This window comes from Macaca mulatta, chromosome 4 (assembly GCF_049350105.2).
Source record: "Macaca mulatta isolate MMU2019108-1 chromosome 4, T2T-MMU8v2.0, whole genome shotgun sequence".
NCBI classification, from domain to species: domain Eukaryota; kingdom Metazoa; phylum Chordata; class Mammalia; order Primates; family Cercopithecidae; genus Macaca; species Macaca mulatta.
The window spans coordinates 156,476,477-156,492,084 of NC_133409.1; the positions used below are offsets into that span (position 1 = coordinate 156,476,477).

Consider the following 15,608-nt stretch of genomic DNA (forward strand, 5'->3'; position numbering starts at 1 on the left):
GCCTGTAATCCCAGCCCTTGGGAAGGCTGAGGCCGGCAGATCGCTTGAGTCCAGGAGTTCAAGATCAGCCTGGGCAACACAGCGAAATCCCGTCTCTACCAAAAGAGAAAAAAAAAAAAAAAGTCAAGTCACAGATTAGAAAAAGATACTTGGAAAACACTTCCCTAATGAAGGACTTGTAACCAGAACATATAACATACTCTTGCAACTCAATAATAAGACCAGACAATACATTTTTTTAAATGGACAAATGATTTGGACAGATATTTTACAAAAGAAGCTGTACTGATGGCCAATAAGCATAAAAAGATATTCAACATCACTATTCATTAGGGAGATGCAAATTAAAGCCACAATGAGATACTTTACACACCTAAGAGAATGGCTAAAGTTAAAAAAAAAAAAAAAGGTGAGAAATTAACAGTGCCAAGTGCTGATGATGATGTGAAATAACTGAAATTCTCATATAATGCTGGTGGCAATAAAAACTGTTCCACCTTGAAAAACACTGTCAGTTTTTAAAAATGAAATTATAAATATATTTGCCATAACACTATGTGAATATTTATAGTAGCTTTACGCATAACTGCCAAAACTGTCTGGGCTGGAGATATAATAATCTGAGTTATCTGCACAGAAACAGGCTTAAGTTCATGACCCTGGAGGAGACTCTCAAAGAATTGGGTGTAAACAGATAACAGAAGAGGACTAAGAACTAAAGCCTGGGGAGAAAAACAATATTAAGGAGTCAGCGAGAAGAGGAAGAACCAGTCAAGAAGACTAGGAAGAAGCTATCAATGAGGAAGGAGTAACTCAACGAGAGTGTGATACCCCAGAAGCCAAATGAAGAAAATATACCAAGAAGAATTGAGCGTCCCAATCTAATGCTGCTACTGATGAACCATGTAAGAGAAGGCAGAGAATTGATCATTAGATTAGCAACAGTGAGGTCCATGGGAACTTTGAAGAGCCATTTATGTAGAGATGAGAGACAAATTGGAGTAAGTTTAACACAGAGGACAGGCTGGATGCAGTGGCTCAAACCTGTAATCCCAGCACTTTGGGAGGCCAAGTCGGGAGGTTCGCTTGAGACCAGGAGTTGGAGACCAGCCTGGGCAACATGGAGAGACCCCATCTCTACAAAAATTAGCCACAGGTGTGGTGGCACGCACCTGTAGTCCTGGCTACTTGGGAGGTTGAAGTGGGAGAACAGCTTAAGCTGAGGAGGCTGAGGCTGCAGTGAGCTGGTATTATGCCATTGCAGTGCAGCCTGAGTAACAGAGCCAGACCCTGTCTCAAAAAAAAAAAAAAAAAAAAAAGAGAAAAGAAAAGACTGAGTGCAAAGACAAGAAAGACCGAGGACCATTCTTTCAAGATGTGTGAAGCAGTAGCTGCCAGAGGATAAACAATAAAGAAAGGTTTGTTTCCAGATCAGGGAGGCCGGGCGCGGTGGCTCACACCTGTAATCCCAGCACTTGGGGAGGCCAAGTCGGGTAGCTCACAATATCAGAAGATCGAGACCATCCTGGCTAACACGGTGAAACCCCGTCTCTATCCAAAAATACAAAAATATAGCCGGGCGTGGAGGTGGGCGCCTGTACTGTAGTCCCAGCTCCTCGGGAGGCTGAGGCAGGAGAATGGCGTGAACCCGGGAGATGGGGCTTGCAGTGAGCGGATATCGCGCCACTGCACTCCAGCCTGGGCGACAAGCGAGACTCCGTCTCAAAAAAAAAAAAAAAAAAAAAAGAAAAAAGAGAAGATCAGGGAGAAGTTTATTTCACTATCAACGGATAGAGTCAAGAAACGTTAATTTCAAGATCAGTTAATTTCGGCCAGTTGCAGTGTAATTCCAACACTTTGCGACGCTGAGGCAGGCAGATCACCAGAGGTCAGGAGTTCAAGACCAGCCTGTCCAACATGGTGAAACCCAGTGTCCACTAAAAATACAAAATAAATTTAGCCAGGTGTGGCTAAAGAGTCAAGAAAAGTTAATTTCAACATCAGTTAATTTCGGCCAGTCGCAGTGTAATTCCAACACTTTGGGACGCTGAGGCAGGCAGATCACCAGAGGTCAGGAGTTCAAGACCAGCCTGTCCAATATGATGAAACCCAGTATCTACTAAAAATACAAAAAAAAAAAAAAAAAAAATAGCCAGGTGTGGTGGCAGGTGCCTGTAATCCCAGCTCCTCTGGAGGCTGAGGCAGGAGAATCGCCTGAACCCAGGAGGCAGAGGTTGCAGTGAGCCAAGATGGCACCACTACACTTCATCCTGGGTGAGACAGCGAGACTCTGTCTAAAAAAAAAAAAAAAAAAACTCTGGAAAATGTCAGACACTGTGGTGTGTGCCTGTAGTCCCAGCTACTCAAGAGGCTAAGGCAGGATCGCTGGAGCCCAGGAGTTCAAGTCCAGCCTGAGCAACATATTGAGACCTCCTTGCCCCCACATCCCTCCCTCTCAAAACAAAACAAAACAAAACATCAGGAAGAGAGTCTCATTAAATATACTAAAATAAAAACATTTTCCTTTTTTCCACAGTCTCTCTCTTGATTTATCATGGTGCTTTTATTTGCTATTTAATATCATTCTAACTAAGTAAAAGCTTAACTTTTACATTATTAATTTTACTGTTAATCTTTGTTGTTCAATGCCAATTTTAAATGTAAATACAAGGATATTTAATTCATATTTGGAATCACTGACATTCTACAATTTATATTTAATAGCTCAACACAAGCCTATGTATTTTGTTCTTACCCCAACAGTGGAAACACTGCCTAAAACTAACTCATTAATTAATTCACACATATTCTACCAATACTGTCTTTGGTTTACTGATAAGGAAAGATTAAAAGGAAAAAGAACTATGGGTTGCCCTGTCTTTCCATTTCCTCCTATGTCAATATTTTCAGTGTAAGTGATTAGCTTATGCAGGGACATAACATGAATAAACAAGGATATGATGGGCTGTTCCTTAGACCCTGCCATTGCCTTCTTTCTGCACCCTTAAGCAAGTTTTGGTTTGAACATAAACTGTGGCCTCTGGGGGCTGTCAGCACCTCCACTTCTTTTAGTCACAGAGGTAACATGTTTATATGTGCTTTGAGTCTTAGCATCATGGTTCCCCCAAATTTTGTGCTCATGGGGCACTGCCAATGCTGTATATGAAAAGGGTGGCAAGGAATTGAGGCTGCCACCTGACCTGTCTCCTCGGTTCATGTGAATGCTCCGTTGTCCTATTGGACATCACATTCAAAACACAAATTCAATGATTATATTATCATGAATCTCAAGATGGCAACAACGGAGTATTAAACCAAGAGCTGGTCTTTCTGAACACAAAGTCATGTGCAGCTGCACAGGTTGTATATGCATAAAGCCAGCCGTGAACATAAAATATCAGGAAGTGAGGGGTAGGGGAGATGATGTAGGAATGAGAATCAGGACAACAGCTGGAGTGTCATCCTTGAGAATGGAATGGGATCTAGTGCCCAGGAGGACAAATACGATTATGTAAGAGTATCTGTAAAATCAGTACCTCTACTAACTTGTTTAATCAAAGTAAATTGTCCATTAGCTTGGCATACAAATAGAGATCCACTATTCACACTTGATCCTGAACCTCCCTTTTTGACAGACCTTTGCTTCCTTGACAGCCTCTATTCGGGAGGCTACAATAGTCTCTGGACTCAGACAAGCATCTTCCACTATGCAAGAGAGTGGTAACAATCACTTTTTAGAAACCCAGAATGTTTATAAATGAATGTTTCCATTTCTGCTGCCAGCATAGTACATCAGTATCACCCTTCACTATCTCTCATGTAACCTTTTAGATAACCTCTCTCCCTTTCCCCCAAACTCCTTTTCCTTCCTCTTTCCAACAGTATTCCCCACTCTCATGGTGCTACTAGATGCTTTATAAAAAACAAATCTAAGAGGGTAACTATATTTGATAAACAGCTGTAAAGCCTATCTATTGCCCTCAGAATAAAGAAAAAAGTTCTCGAAGTCCTAGCCAGAGCAATAAGGCGAGAGAAAGAAATAAAAAGCATCCAAGCCAGGCATGGTGGCTCACGCCTGTAATTCCAGCACTTTGGGAGGCCAAGGTGGGCGAATCATCTGAGGTCAGGAGTTTGAGACCAGCCTGACCAACATGGAGAAACCCTATCTCTACTAAAAACACAAAAAACAGCTGGGTGTGGTGGTTCATGCCTGTAATCCCAGCTACTAGGGAGACTGAGGAAATAGATTCTAAGAATAAAAATGTAATTTTAAAAATCTTTTAAAATTTGTAATACAGGGCCAGGTGTGGTGGCCCACGCCTATAATCCCAGCCCTGTGGGAGGCTGAGGCGAGTGATCACTAGAGGTTAGGAGTTCAAGACCAGCCTGGCCAACAGGGTGAAACCCCGTATCTACTAAAAATATTCCAGGTGTGGTGGCTCACAGCTGTAATCCCAGCTACTCCTGAGGCTGAGGCACAAGAATCGTTTGAACCCGGGAAGCGGAGGTTTCAGTGAGCCAAGATCATGCCACTGCACTCCAGCCTGGGTGACAGAGTGAGACTCCATCTCCAAATAAATAAATAAAATAAAATCATATGAAATAAAAAAGAGTCCAAATAGCCAAAGCAAACTAAGCAAAAAGAACAAAGCCAGAGGAATCACACTACTCATCTTCAAACTATACTGCAAAGCTACAGGTAACCAAAACAGCATCGTACTGGTACAAAAACAGACACATAAACCTATGGAACAGGATAGAGAACCCAGACATAAAGTCCCACAACTATAACCATCTGATCTTTGACAAAGCTGACAAAATAACAAGCAATGGAGAATGGACTGTGTTCAATAAATGGTGCTGGAATAACTGGCTAACCATGTGCAGAAGATTGAAACTGGACCCATACCTTCCACCATATACAAAAATTAACTCAAGATTTAAATGTAAGACCTCAAACTATAAAAATTCTAGAAGAAAACCTATGAAATACCATTCTGGACATCAGCCTTGGCAAGTAATTTATGACTAAGTCTCCAAAAGCATTTGCAACAAAAACCAAAATTGTTAAGGGGAATGTAATTGAACTTCTGCCCAGCAAAAGAAACTATCAAGGGGCCTGGTTCACTCACTCATATCTGTAATCCTAACACTTTGGGAAGTGGAAGCGTGTGGATTACTTGAGGCTAGGAGTTGGAAACCAGCCTGGCCAATATGGTGAAATCCCATCTCTACTAAAAATACAAAAATCGGCCAGGCATGGTGGCACACACCTGTAGTCCCAGCTACTCAGGAGGCAGAGGCATGAGAATCACTTGAATATGGAAGGCCAAAATTGTGATGTGCTGAGATCACACCACTGCACTCCAGCCTGGGCTACAGAGTGAGACTCTTGTGTCAAAACAAACAAAACAAAACAAGCAAACAAAAAAACTGTCAACAGAGTAAATAGACATTCTACAGAATGAAGAAAATATTCACAAATTATGCATCCGACATAGCTCTAATGCTAAGGATTCATAAGGAGCTTAAATAATTCCATGAGCAAAAAACAAATAACTCCAATAAAAAATGGGCAAGACACATCAACAGACACTTTTCAAAAGAAGACATACATGCAGCCAACAAATATATGAAAAATGTTCAACATCACTAATTAGAGAAACACAAATCAAACCTCAATGAGATACCATTTCACATCAGTCAGAATGGCTGTTATTAAAACATCAAAAATAATGGATGTATGGCAAGGTGGCAGAGAAAAGGGAATGCTTACATTCCCACTGTTAGTGGGAATGTAAATTAATTCAGCTACTGGGCAAAGCAGTATGGAAATTTCCCGAATAACTTAGAACTACCATTTGACTCATCAGTCCCACTGCTGAGTATATACACAAAGGAAAATAAATCATTCTACCAAAAAGACACATGCATAAGTATGTTTGTTGCAGCACTATTCACAATAGCCAAGACATGGAATCAACCTACATACCCACTAAGGGTGGAATAAAGAAAACGTGATACATATACACCATGGAATACTACACAGCCATGAAAAAGTACAAAATCACGTCCTTTGCAGCAACATGGGTGCAGCTGGAGGCCACTATTGTTTAAGTGGATTAACTCAGGAACATAAAACCAAATACCTCATGTTCTCTCACTTATAAGTAGGGAGCTAAACACTGAGTACACATGGACACAAAGGTGAGAACAATAGACCCTGGGAACTACTAGAGGCAGGAGGATGGAAGGAGGATGAGGGTTGAAAAACTATCGGGTACTATGATTACTACCTTGGTGATGGGGACGTTCGTACACCAAAACCTAGCGACACACAATTTAGTCACGTAACAAGTCTGCCTATGTAGCCCCTGAACCAAAAATTTAAAAATAAAAAGTTCTCAAATTTTATTCTTCATTTTCTGTGCCGGAAGAATAAAAAAGTATTGGCCAGGCGCGGTGGCTCATTCATGTAATCCCAGCACTGTGGGAGGCCGAGGCGGACGGATCGCTTGAATCCAGCAGTTCGAGACTAGTTTGGCCAACAAAGCGAAACTCTCCGACCACACCCCTCCTCTCTCCAAAAATAGCTAGGGGTGGTGACTCGAGCCTGTAGTCCCAGCTACTCGGGAGTCTGAGGTGGGAGGATCATTTGAGCCCAGGAAGTCCAGTGAGTCCTTCAGCCTGGGCGACAGAGCGAGATTGTCTAAAATAACAACAACAACAACAACAACAACAAAAACCCCCACACACAGAGAAACAGAAGGAGAGAAGAAGAAAAGTAACAAGATAGAGGACCCCAAAAGTCTTCGTATATTCTAACCTCCAATAAAAACTGAAATGAAAACCTTGGGGCCAGGGTGCTCCTGGCATTCCCCACACCTCCCACGCGCCTTCTTAACTGAACTCCATTGCGGGCGTTGGCTGTGGTTTGCTGGTGGAACGTCAACTCGGGTCGGGGCTGGGGAGGGGAAGTGGGAATAAAAACTGCATTTCATGATCAGTAGCGGGAAATAAGAATGGCATCAAGAAACCAAGAGCCAGGAGGAGACTCAGGGAGGGAGTGGAGGTGAAGTGTTGCGAGGTACAAATTTCACAAGGAAAAAGTGAAGCCTCAGACTTCCTGGAAACACTGCTTTTCATCTACGCAGGCGCCCTTTGGTGAAGCTACCACGTTTCTGGTTTATTCCTAAAATACTTTACGCATGTAACCAAAAATTGTCTACTCGCGCAAGGTTGAGCCTAAGGAGCCGTCTGATACATATTTTTGTCTAGATCTTTATTTTCGTAAAGATCATATATGTCTGGAATCATTCACCCGTAGGTCAAAACTACCGTCCTTCGAGCCGGATTCGAACCAGCGACCTAAGGATACCTTAATTTAAAGAACCTACAGTCCTCCGCTCTACCAACTGAGCTATCGAAGGACACGAAGTTTTTCATTCTCTAGACACGTAGTTCTGTGCTCTCTAGAAGCCCCAAAATAATGTGCGTCCTGGAAGTTCTTAGGTTTTCAAGTCTTGTTCCATTTAGGAGACTAGGTTTTAATTATATTAATATTAATTTTTTAAACTACCATCGGCTTTAAAGCAGTATTCTCAGACACCGGAATTATTCTGTGTAATGATCTAGGTAATTGGCTTCATGGTTATAAATATGTAAAAGGCATTGAGTTTTATATTGAAAACATTAGGATATTTAGATATAGCTCAAACCAAAAACCTTACTGGAATCCCCCGTCCTGCTCCCCTAGATATACACAATCTCCCAGATTACGCCCTCTGTCCTGCTGTTTTGTGTGATTAACTCCTCCTTTCTCTCTTAAAAGTGTCTGGATTTGCTTGATAAATGCTATGGTTGCCCTAAATACAGACAACTGGGTTGATGAGGATCCCAGGGTTGTGAACAAAGCGTTCCGGTATCCTTGCAGTTCTCCTTTCTGAAAGTCGAATGATAAATTGTGTACATTCATAACTGTAGTGTTGAAACGTGGAAGTGTCGTCTGTGCGTGTTTGTGTAAATTTGAGTGTATATTACATAACCATGGTGGAGCAGTTAAAATGAAGCAAAAACTCTTGAAAACTTTACGTGGAAATATAAATATTCCTTTTTCAAAGCAAATTGTCCAACATAGAGAGAGGTTCTGTGTAGATTGTTGTCTGCTCAGCTTCCTTATATCTAAGGCAGAAATCTATCTCGCAAGAAAAGGCTTTAAAAGGAAAAATCCCAAGTTTTTCTTCAAATGGCAACTGCCAGTGCCTCTTGTCAGAAATATTAATAGCATACAGTTGATACTGAACTCCGTAATTAAGTCCCTTGCATGAGTAACTAAGAAAATAGTAGATGATAACTTTCAATGTTTCTAACCTAATAGAGAGCTAGCAGCTAGAGAGGAGTGATCCTAGGATGTGGACAGCCTCTCTTGACATTATTGTGTATCCTATCTGTACCTTGGACACCACGCGGAAAAGCTACAGAGATGCCAATAAGAAGTGAAATTTTGAGACGGGGCTGCTACAAAGTTGTTGTCTCTGTTAGGGTTACTGGGATGACACCTAGAGAAACAGGAAGGCCCCAGAAAGAAAACAAGTTCACTTTCTCACCTCCAGCCTTGGAGTCTGTAGCCTCCCTTTTGGCAAAGCTTACCCATAGGGTCAAGTGGTAAAACTGCAATGTGATTAAGAGTCTTACTTCCTGTATCACAAAGGGGATTAAAGAAGGGATTAAAGAGCAGCTTAATACGTTTTCCCGTCTAGAGCCTTATTTTCGTAAAGTTCGTTAATTAGCCTGTAGTTCAAAAACTGACATCCTCTGAGCCGGATTCGAACCAGGGGCCTAAGGATGCCTTAAGTTTAAAGGAACCTACAGTCCTCCGCTCCACCAACCGAGCTATCTAAGGACACACAGTTCTTTGTTCTCTAGAATTCCTAAATATGTGTCCTGAAAGTTTCTGGGTCTTCAAGTCTTGTTGCATTAAGGAGACTCAGTTTTAATTATATTGATACTCATTTTTTAAACTACAATCGGTTTTAACTCAGTTTTAACCTACAGTCCTCCGCTCTACCAACTGAGCTATCGAAGGACACACAGCTTTTCATTCTCTAGAATTCCTAAATATGTGTCCTGAAAGTTTCTGGGTCTTCAAGTCTTGTTGCATTAAGGAGACTCAGTTTTAATTATATTGATACTCATTTTTTAAACTACAATCGGTTTTAACACAGTTTTTTCAGAACACTGGAAGTATTCGGTATGATGAATCCATTTGTTCTGCGTGTCAAAATACCTGAGACTGGGTAATTTATAAAGAGTGGAGGCCAGGTGCTCTGGTTCACAACTATAATCCTAGCACTTTAGGAGGCCATGGTGGGTGGATCACTTGAGGTTAGAAGTTCAAAACCAGCCTGGCCAATGTGGTGAAAACCCATCTCTACTAAAAATACAAAAATTAGCTGGGTATGGTGGCTCACACCTATAGTCCCAGCTACTGGGCAGGCTAAGGCAGGAGACACTGGGAGGCAGAGGCTGCAGTGAGCCGAGGTTGCACCACTGCACTCCAGCCTGGGTGACAGAGCGAGACTCCATCTCAAAAAAAAAAAAAAAAAAATGTAGAAATGTATTGCTCACCGTTCTGGAGGCTGGGAAATCCAAGATCAAGGTACCAGCAGATTCAGTGTCTGGTGAGACCTGCTTTCTGCTTCCAAGATAGCACCTATGTTTGTGTCCTCACATGGCAGAAGAAATGGAGGGCAAAAGGAAGAAACATTGTGTTCTCATATGGCAGAAGAAAGACCCCCCCACAAAAAAGAAATGGCATAGCTCTGATGGCCAAATGGCTTCCTAAAGTCCCCACATCTTAACACTATCATATTGGGTCTTAGATTTCAGTATAATGAATTTTGGAAGGACACAGACATTCAAACTCTAGCAGGCTGCTATGACAAAAATACCACAGACTAGGTGGCTTAAAACAACAGAAATTTATTTTCTCACAGTTCTGGAGACTGGGAAGTCCAAGATTAAGTTGCTAACTGATTTGGTTCTTGGTAAGGGCTCACTTCCTGGCTTGCAGATGGACATCTTATTGCTGTGTCTTCACATGGTTTGAGTACTCTGTCTCCTCTTATAAGGAAACTAAGCTTAGGGATCAAGGCCCATCCCTATGACCTTATTTAACCTAAACTACTTCCGTACTCCAACTAAGTCACTTTAAAGGTTCAGGATTCAACACAGAATTTTAAGGAAACACAATTCAGTCCATAGCAGTGGGTGTGGAGTTGAGAGTCAATAGTTTAACTACTGCTAACAACTGTTAAAACTTCCATGTGAACTTTAAGATATTCTTTTTTTTTTTTTTTTTTTTTTTTTTGAGAAAGCGTCTCAGTCTGTCACTCTGTCGCATAGGCTGGAGTGCAGAGGCATGATCACAGTTCTGCAACTTCACCCTCCTCAAGTGATCCTCCCACCTCAGCTTCCCTAGTAGCTGGGACTACTACAGGCACATGCTACCAAGCCCAGCTAATTTTTGTACTTTTTGTAGAGATGGGGTTTCTTGACCTTAATTTACTTCTGTGGAAGCTAAGAAGTTGTAAAATTTGATACCTAATCCAATGTTGCTGGAAACCAGAACTCCCAATTCAAAAGCCCTAGGCAAACCAATTGCTCCCAGTTTGCAGTCCTGCCAACACACAACCCATGGATCTGAACTATGGGATTGGGCTAATTTTCTTTCACCTCATTTCCACACCTGCACTGCTAACAGAGTCATAGAAAATAAACAGAAAAGAGTAAGGGGAGGCCAAACTGACTGGATAAATTCTGTCCAGGGTGGAAGGAGAAAGCACCTAGGTGGTGTGAACCTCAAAGCAAGGCTGACTTTGAGCCAAGTTCTGAGATGAATGGTGGGTTTCTACACACACTTAGAATATCTGGTTTTTTGTTTGTTTATTGAGAGAGTCTCGCTCTGTCGCCCAGGCTGGAGGGCAGTGGTGCAATCTCTGCTCACTGCAACCTCTGCCTCTCAGGTTCAAGCGATTCTCCTGCATCAGCCTCCCAAGTAGCTGAGATTACAGGCACCCACCACGGCCCACAGCTGATTTTTGTATTTTTAGTAGAGACAGAGTTTCGCCATGTTGGTCTCAGGCTGGTCTCGAACTCCTGACCTCAAATGATCCAGCTGCCTCCCAAAGAGCTAGGATTACAGGAGTGAGCCACTGCGCCTGTCTAATATCTGAGTTTTTAACTCTCTTGTCTAAAATGGTGGGGACAGGAAATTGGGAGGTCTTCTTCCCGCAGAGTTATCCACTTTTTGTCAGCCATGATTGCAATGAAAAAGCAAAAGAGAAGAGCAAGTACTAAAGGTTGTCTTAAGGTCTTTAAAAGACCTATTATGTTCTGAGCAGCATAGTCACTTTCTTAAATAAGATATTTTGTCTTCTCCATTTTCAATTTTTAGCATCTTGCCCCAATTCCATTGAGACTAGAAAATAAAAAAGGAAGTTTCTAATGATGGAATTTCTGGAAAAGAAGCAGTTGAAGGTGCAGATATTGGGTGACAGCTTTCGTATGGCTTTTCTGAGAGTGATGGGCCTCTAGCAATGCCCAGCGGATCCTCCTTTTCTCAACTAGCTTCTGCTGAACAGTACCTAGCACCTAGCACCTGGCACAGTACCTGGTACTCAGTAGGCCCAGAAGAAAAAGTGGCAACTAAAGCATTTGTCTTTGTGCAAACACTCTGCCTCTAAGTCTGCAGCCATAAGTATATTCGCTTCTCTTGCTAATATTTACCTCAGAAAAATAATTTGTACACCCCTTGATCGAAATCAGGACTACAGAAACCAGAATAGAGAAATCAAATGGGACGCACGCCCCCTCGTGGCCACAGGTCCTCCGGCGGTGACAAAGCCAGACAAAAAGTGGATTTTTTTTTCTTTTTCTTTTTGAGAGGGAATCTTACTACTCTGTCGCCCAGGCTGGAATGCAGTGGTGCGAACTCAGCTTATTGCAAGCTCTGCCTCCTGGGTTCAAGCGATTCTCCTGCTTCAGCCTCCCGAGCAGCTGGGATTACAGGCGTGCGCCACCACGCCCGGCTAATTTTTTGTGTTTTTAGTGGAGACGGGGGTTTCACCATATTGGCAGGCTGGTCTCGAACTCCTAATCTCAAGTGATCCACCCGCCTCGGCCTCCCAAAGTGCTCGGATTACAGGCGTGAACAACCGCTCCCGACTTTAAGGGACATTCGTAGATCTATAAAGACGCTGGATAATCTGTTTCTGGAACCAGATGAATAGATGAAAATTTTAGGGGTGCGGAGAGTGGTAGAAACTATTGGTTAGGCCAAGGCCGAACCTCATTGCTTGAAAAACTTGATTTTCCCTTCTGGCTGCATCCTCAATTTGCTTCCAGTTCCCGGTTTCCGTAGATGTGATTCCAGTGTTAACCTCTTCCCGGATCCCCAAGACAGCTGTTTCTAAGGACCCTGACTCCCTGACTCCCTGGTTCACCTGCACTCCGTGGTCTCCTCCCGACGGGATCCGACATGGCAAAACAGATTATAGATGGCGCTGAGGGGCGGAAGTCATGCTGAGGCTCTTTAGTCACCATTGATACACAGTTCTTCATTTTTTTCCTATTGGCTAATGACAAAAGTCAATTGAAATAGCAGTGAGTCCTGAATTACTTCCAGATATCAAACAGGGTAAAGGATGTAAAAGGCGCTTTTCCACGAGGGGAATTAGCTCAAATGGTAGAGCGCTCGCTTAGCATGCGAGAGGTAGCGGGATCGATGCCCGTATTCTCCAGTTTTATGTAGTTTCCTCTCACACCTTACCCTTTGGCCTTTACTCCTATCTTTCCGTGAATATCTTGCTGACTCATAAACAGCTAACAACACACTCCCATATCATAATGGGGGTGGCCTTTCCTTCAAGCTCAAGATTCCCTCGCCATCTAGTCCTCGGACTGTTCTATCCTAGACAGAGTTGGGTTCTTTGGAATTTCTCTCACGGTTTTCAGTTCTGAACGTTGATCTCTGCCAGGTGCATTGGCAAATCTATTATGCACTTCGATCATTTATGTATTACATTTATGTATTACATTTTTATCAGAGCAGACTGAGGACATATTACAATTTTTTTCTTTTCCTTTTCTTTTCCTTTTTTTTTTTTTTTTTTTTTTTTTTTTTTTTGAGACACTTACTCTGTCGCCCAGTCTGGAGTGCAGTGGCACGATCTCGGGTCACTGCAACCTCCGCTTCCCGGGTTCAAGCGATTCTTGTGCCTCAGCCTCCGGAGTAGCTGGGATTACAGCTGTGAGCCACCACACCCGGAATATTTTTATAGTAGATACGGGGTTTCACCCTGTTGGCCAGGCTGGTCTTGAACTCCTAACCTCTAGTGATCCACCCGCCTCAGCCTCCCACAGGGCTGGGATTACAGGCGTGGGCCACCGCGCCTGGCCCCGTATTACAAATTTTAAAAGATTTTTAAAATTACATTTTTATTCTTAGAATCTATTTCCTACATGTCCGACCTATTGAGGACCACCTCAAGTTGTTACAACTGTAACAAATGCACTCCCATTATCTCAATAAAATGGATGGGCGGGGCATGGTGGCTCACATCTGTAATCCCAGCACTTTGGGAGGCCGAGACAGGATGATCCAGAGGTCAGGAGTTCGAGACCAGGCTGGCAACATTGTGAAACCCCGTCTTTACTAAAAATACAAAAATTAGCCGGGCTTGGTGGTGCATGAATCCCAACAAAAATTAGCCGGGCGTGGTGGCGCATGCCTGTAATCCCAGCTACTCGGGAGGCTGAGCCAGGAGAATGGCTTGAAACCGGAAGGCAGAGGTTGCGGTGAGCTGAGATCGCGCCACTGCACTCCAGCCTGGGCGACAGAGCGAGACTCCGTCTCAAAAAAAATAAACAAATAAAATAAAATGAGGGAGGGCCAAAGCATATGTAGGTATGTTTGAGGGTTTTTGTTTTGTTTTGTTTTGTTTTGTTTTGACATTCACTCTTCCTCTTCTGAAGTCATCTTGCTATAACTTGCCGGAGGGTGGTGGGGGGTCTTCTGCTGTTCCTGGTGCTGGCATATGGGAGGAGAATTGTGACAGAGAATCTCTCTGGACCAAAATCTATTGTGCCTTGGCAAGAAGCTTAGTTCAGGACTATTTAATAAATGTCGCATTCAAGGCTCAAACATTACCTTTCAAAATACCTATTTTTTGTTTTGTTTTGTTTTCTGGCTGGGTGCGGTGGCTCGCGCCTGTAATTCTAGCACTTTGGGAGGACGAGGCGGGTGGATCACGTCAGGTCAGGAGTTCCAGACCAGCCTGGCCAACATGGTTAAACCCCGTTTCTACTAAAAACACAAAAATTAGCCCGGCGTGGTGGCGGACGCCTGTAATCCTAGCTACTCGAGAGACTGAGGCGGGACAATCTCTTGAACCCGGAAGGCGGAGCTTGCAGTGAACTGAGATGGAGCCACTGCATTCCAGGCTGGGCGACAGAGCGAGACTCCCTCTCAAAAAACAAACAAAAGGCCATTTTTCTTTTGCCTCCAACCAGCTTTCAAAAAGCAAGTTCATGGGGAGCTATCAGTTTAGATCCATCTCCAGCCCTTAATAGGAGTGGCTTCCAATGCGTTTTGGGCAGGACTCTCCAACCACCACCCTAATTCAATAAGCCTGGGCTTCTGTGTTTTTTTATTAGTTTTCCACGTGGTTCTGATACATATCCAAGTTTGAGAATTATTTTCATAAAAAATAAAAGTTTGGAAACATGGGAAGGCACATACAAGAAATTGCCAGGCACAAATTCCTCAGAAAACGCTTCCTTACTTTGATCTAGACAAAGATATTTGTCATTAAGAACTCTACCATAGGTACCTGGGAATCACATTTTCAGACACAAAGGGGTACAATGGGATTAATATATTGTAATAAGATTGGCACAAAATTACCAAATATGTACCACTGTTATGCCAGATCTCTACTTCGTGAGCTAATTCCCTATGTGGGTAGGAAATCCTGTCCATTTTTTCCCGTATGTATTATTTTCTTCTAAAATAATTCGCTTCTACCAGTGTTTTTCAAAACTTGCAGTACATGAAAGTCACCTGGTGAGCTTTTGAAACTACAATACCTGAATCTTACCTCCAAAGAAACCCAAGCATAGATGCTTTGTAAAATCTCCCCAGGTGATTCTAATATCTACCACATATTCTCAGCTAGGGTCGAAAGCCACCACCTTGACAATTAAAAGGAGAAGGGCGAATAGACTCCTTGAATGTCATCCCGGCTTCAGATGTGTAGGGTTCAGACGCTAGTGGTTCGGCATGTAACTCTCAACGATTCAGAACTTTGAACACCAGGGGACGCGCGTGCCCCACCAATTACCAGTTGCTCCGAGTAATTCCCACCAGCCGCCCCTTTCCCCAGGCTGTGGATCCGGGGTTAAGGGGTGGAGAGGCCTCTGTGGATCTCTAGCCCAGTGGACCAGTGTCTGATTCACTTCCTCAGTGCCCAGGACTTCTAAGAGAGTTGGATTATATGAATTATAGGGATGAAGCCTTGATGGCGCGTGTTAAAAATTATTACGGAGAA

At 42.9% G+C, this 15,608-nt stretch overlaps 1 long non-coding RNA gene and 2 other non-coding genes across 3 annotated transcripts; all 3 read right to left on the reverse strand.

Annotated features, from left to right (window-relative positions):
- Positions 1–7,340: 7,340 nt before the first annotated feature.
- TRNAY-GUA (transfer RNA tyrosine (anticodon GUA)) lies at positions 7,341–7,430 on the reverse strand. Its single transcript is given in 2 exon segments — positions 7,341–7,376; positions 7,394–7,430. It is a non-coding gene; the product is annotated as a tRNA-Tyr (tRNA).
- A 1,380-nt stretch (positions 7,431–8,810) lies between these two features.
- TRNAY-GUA (transfer RNA tyrosine (anticodon GUA)) lies at positions 8,811–9,085 on the reverse strand. The gene is made up of 2 exons: positions 9,049–9,085; positions 8,811–8,846 (listed from the first exon to the last, which is right to left on the reverse strand). It is a non-coding gene; the product is annotated as a tRNA-Tyr (tRNA).
- An 876-nt stretch (positions 9,086–9,961) lies between these two features.
- Positions 9,962–15,365, reverse strand: LOC106997831 (uncharacterized). The gene is made up of 2 exons (XR_001444083.3): positions 15,159–15,365; positions 9,962–12,635 (listed from the first exon to the last, which is right to left on the reverse strand). It is a non-coding gene; the product is annotated as an uncharacterized LOC106997831 (long non-coding RNA).
- Positions 15,366–15,608: the final 243 nt, after the last annotated feature.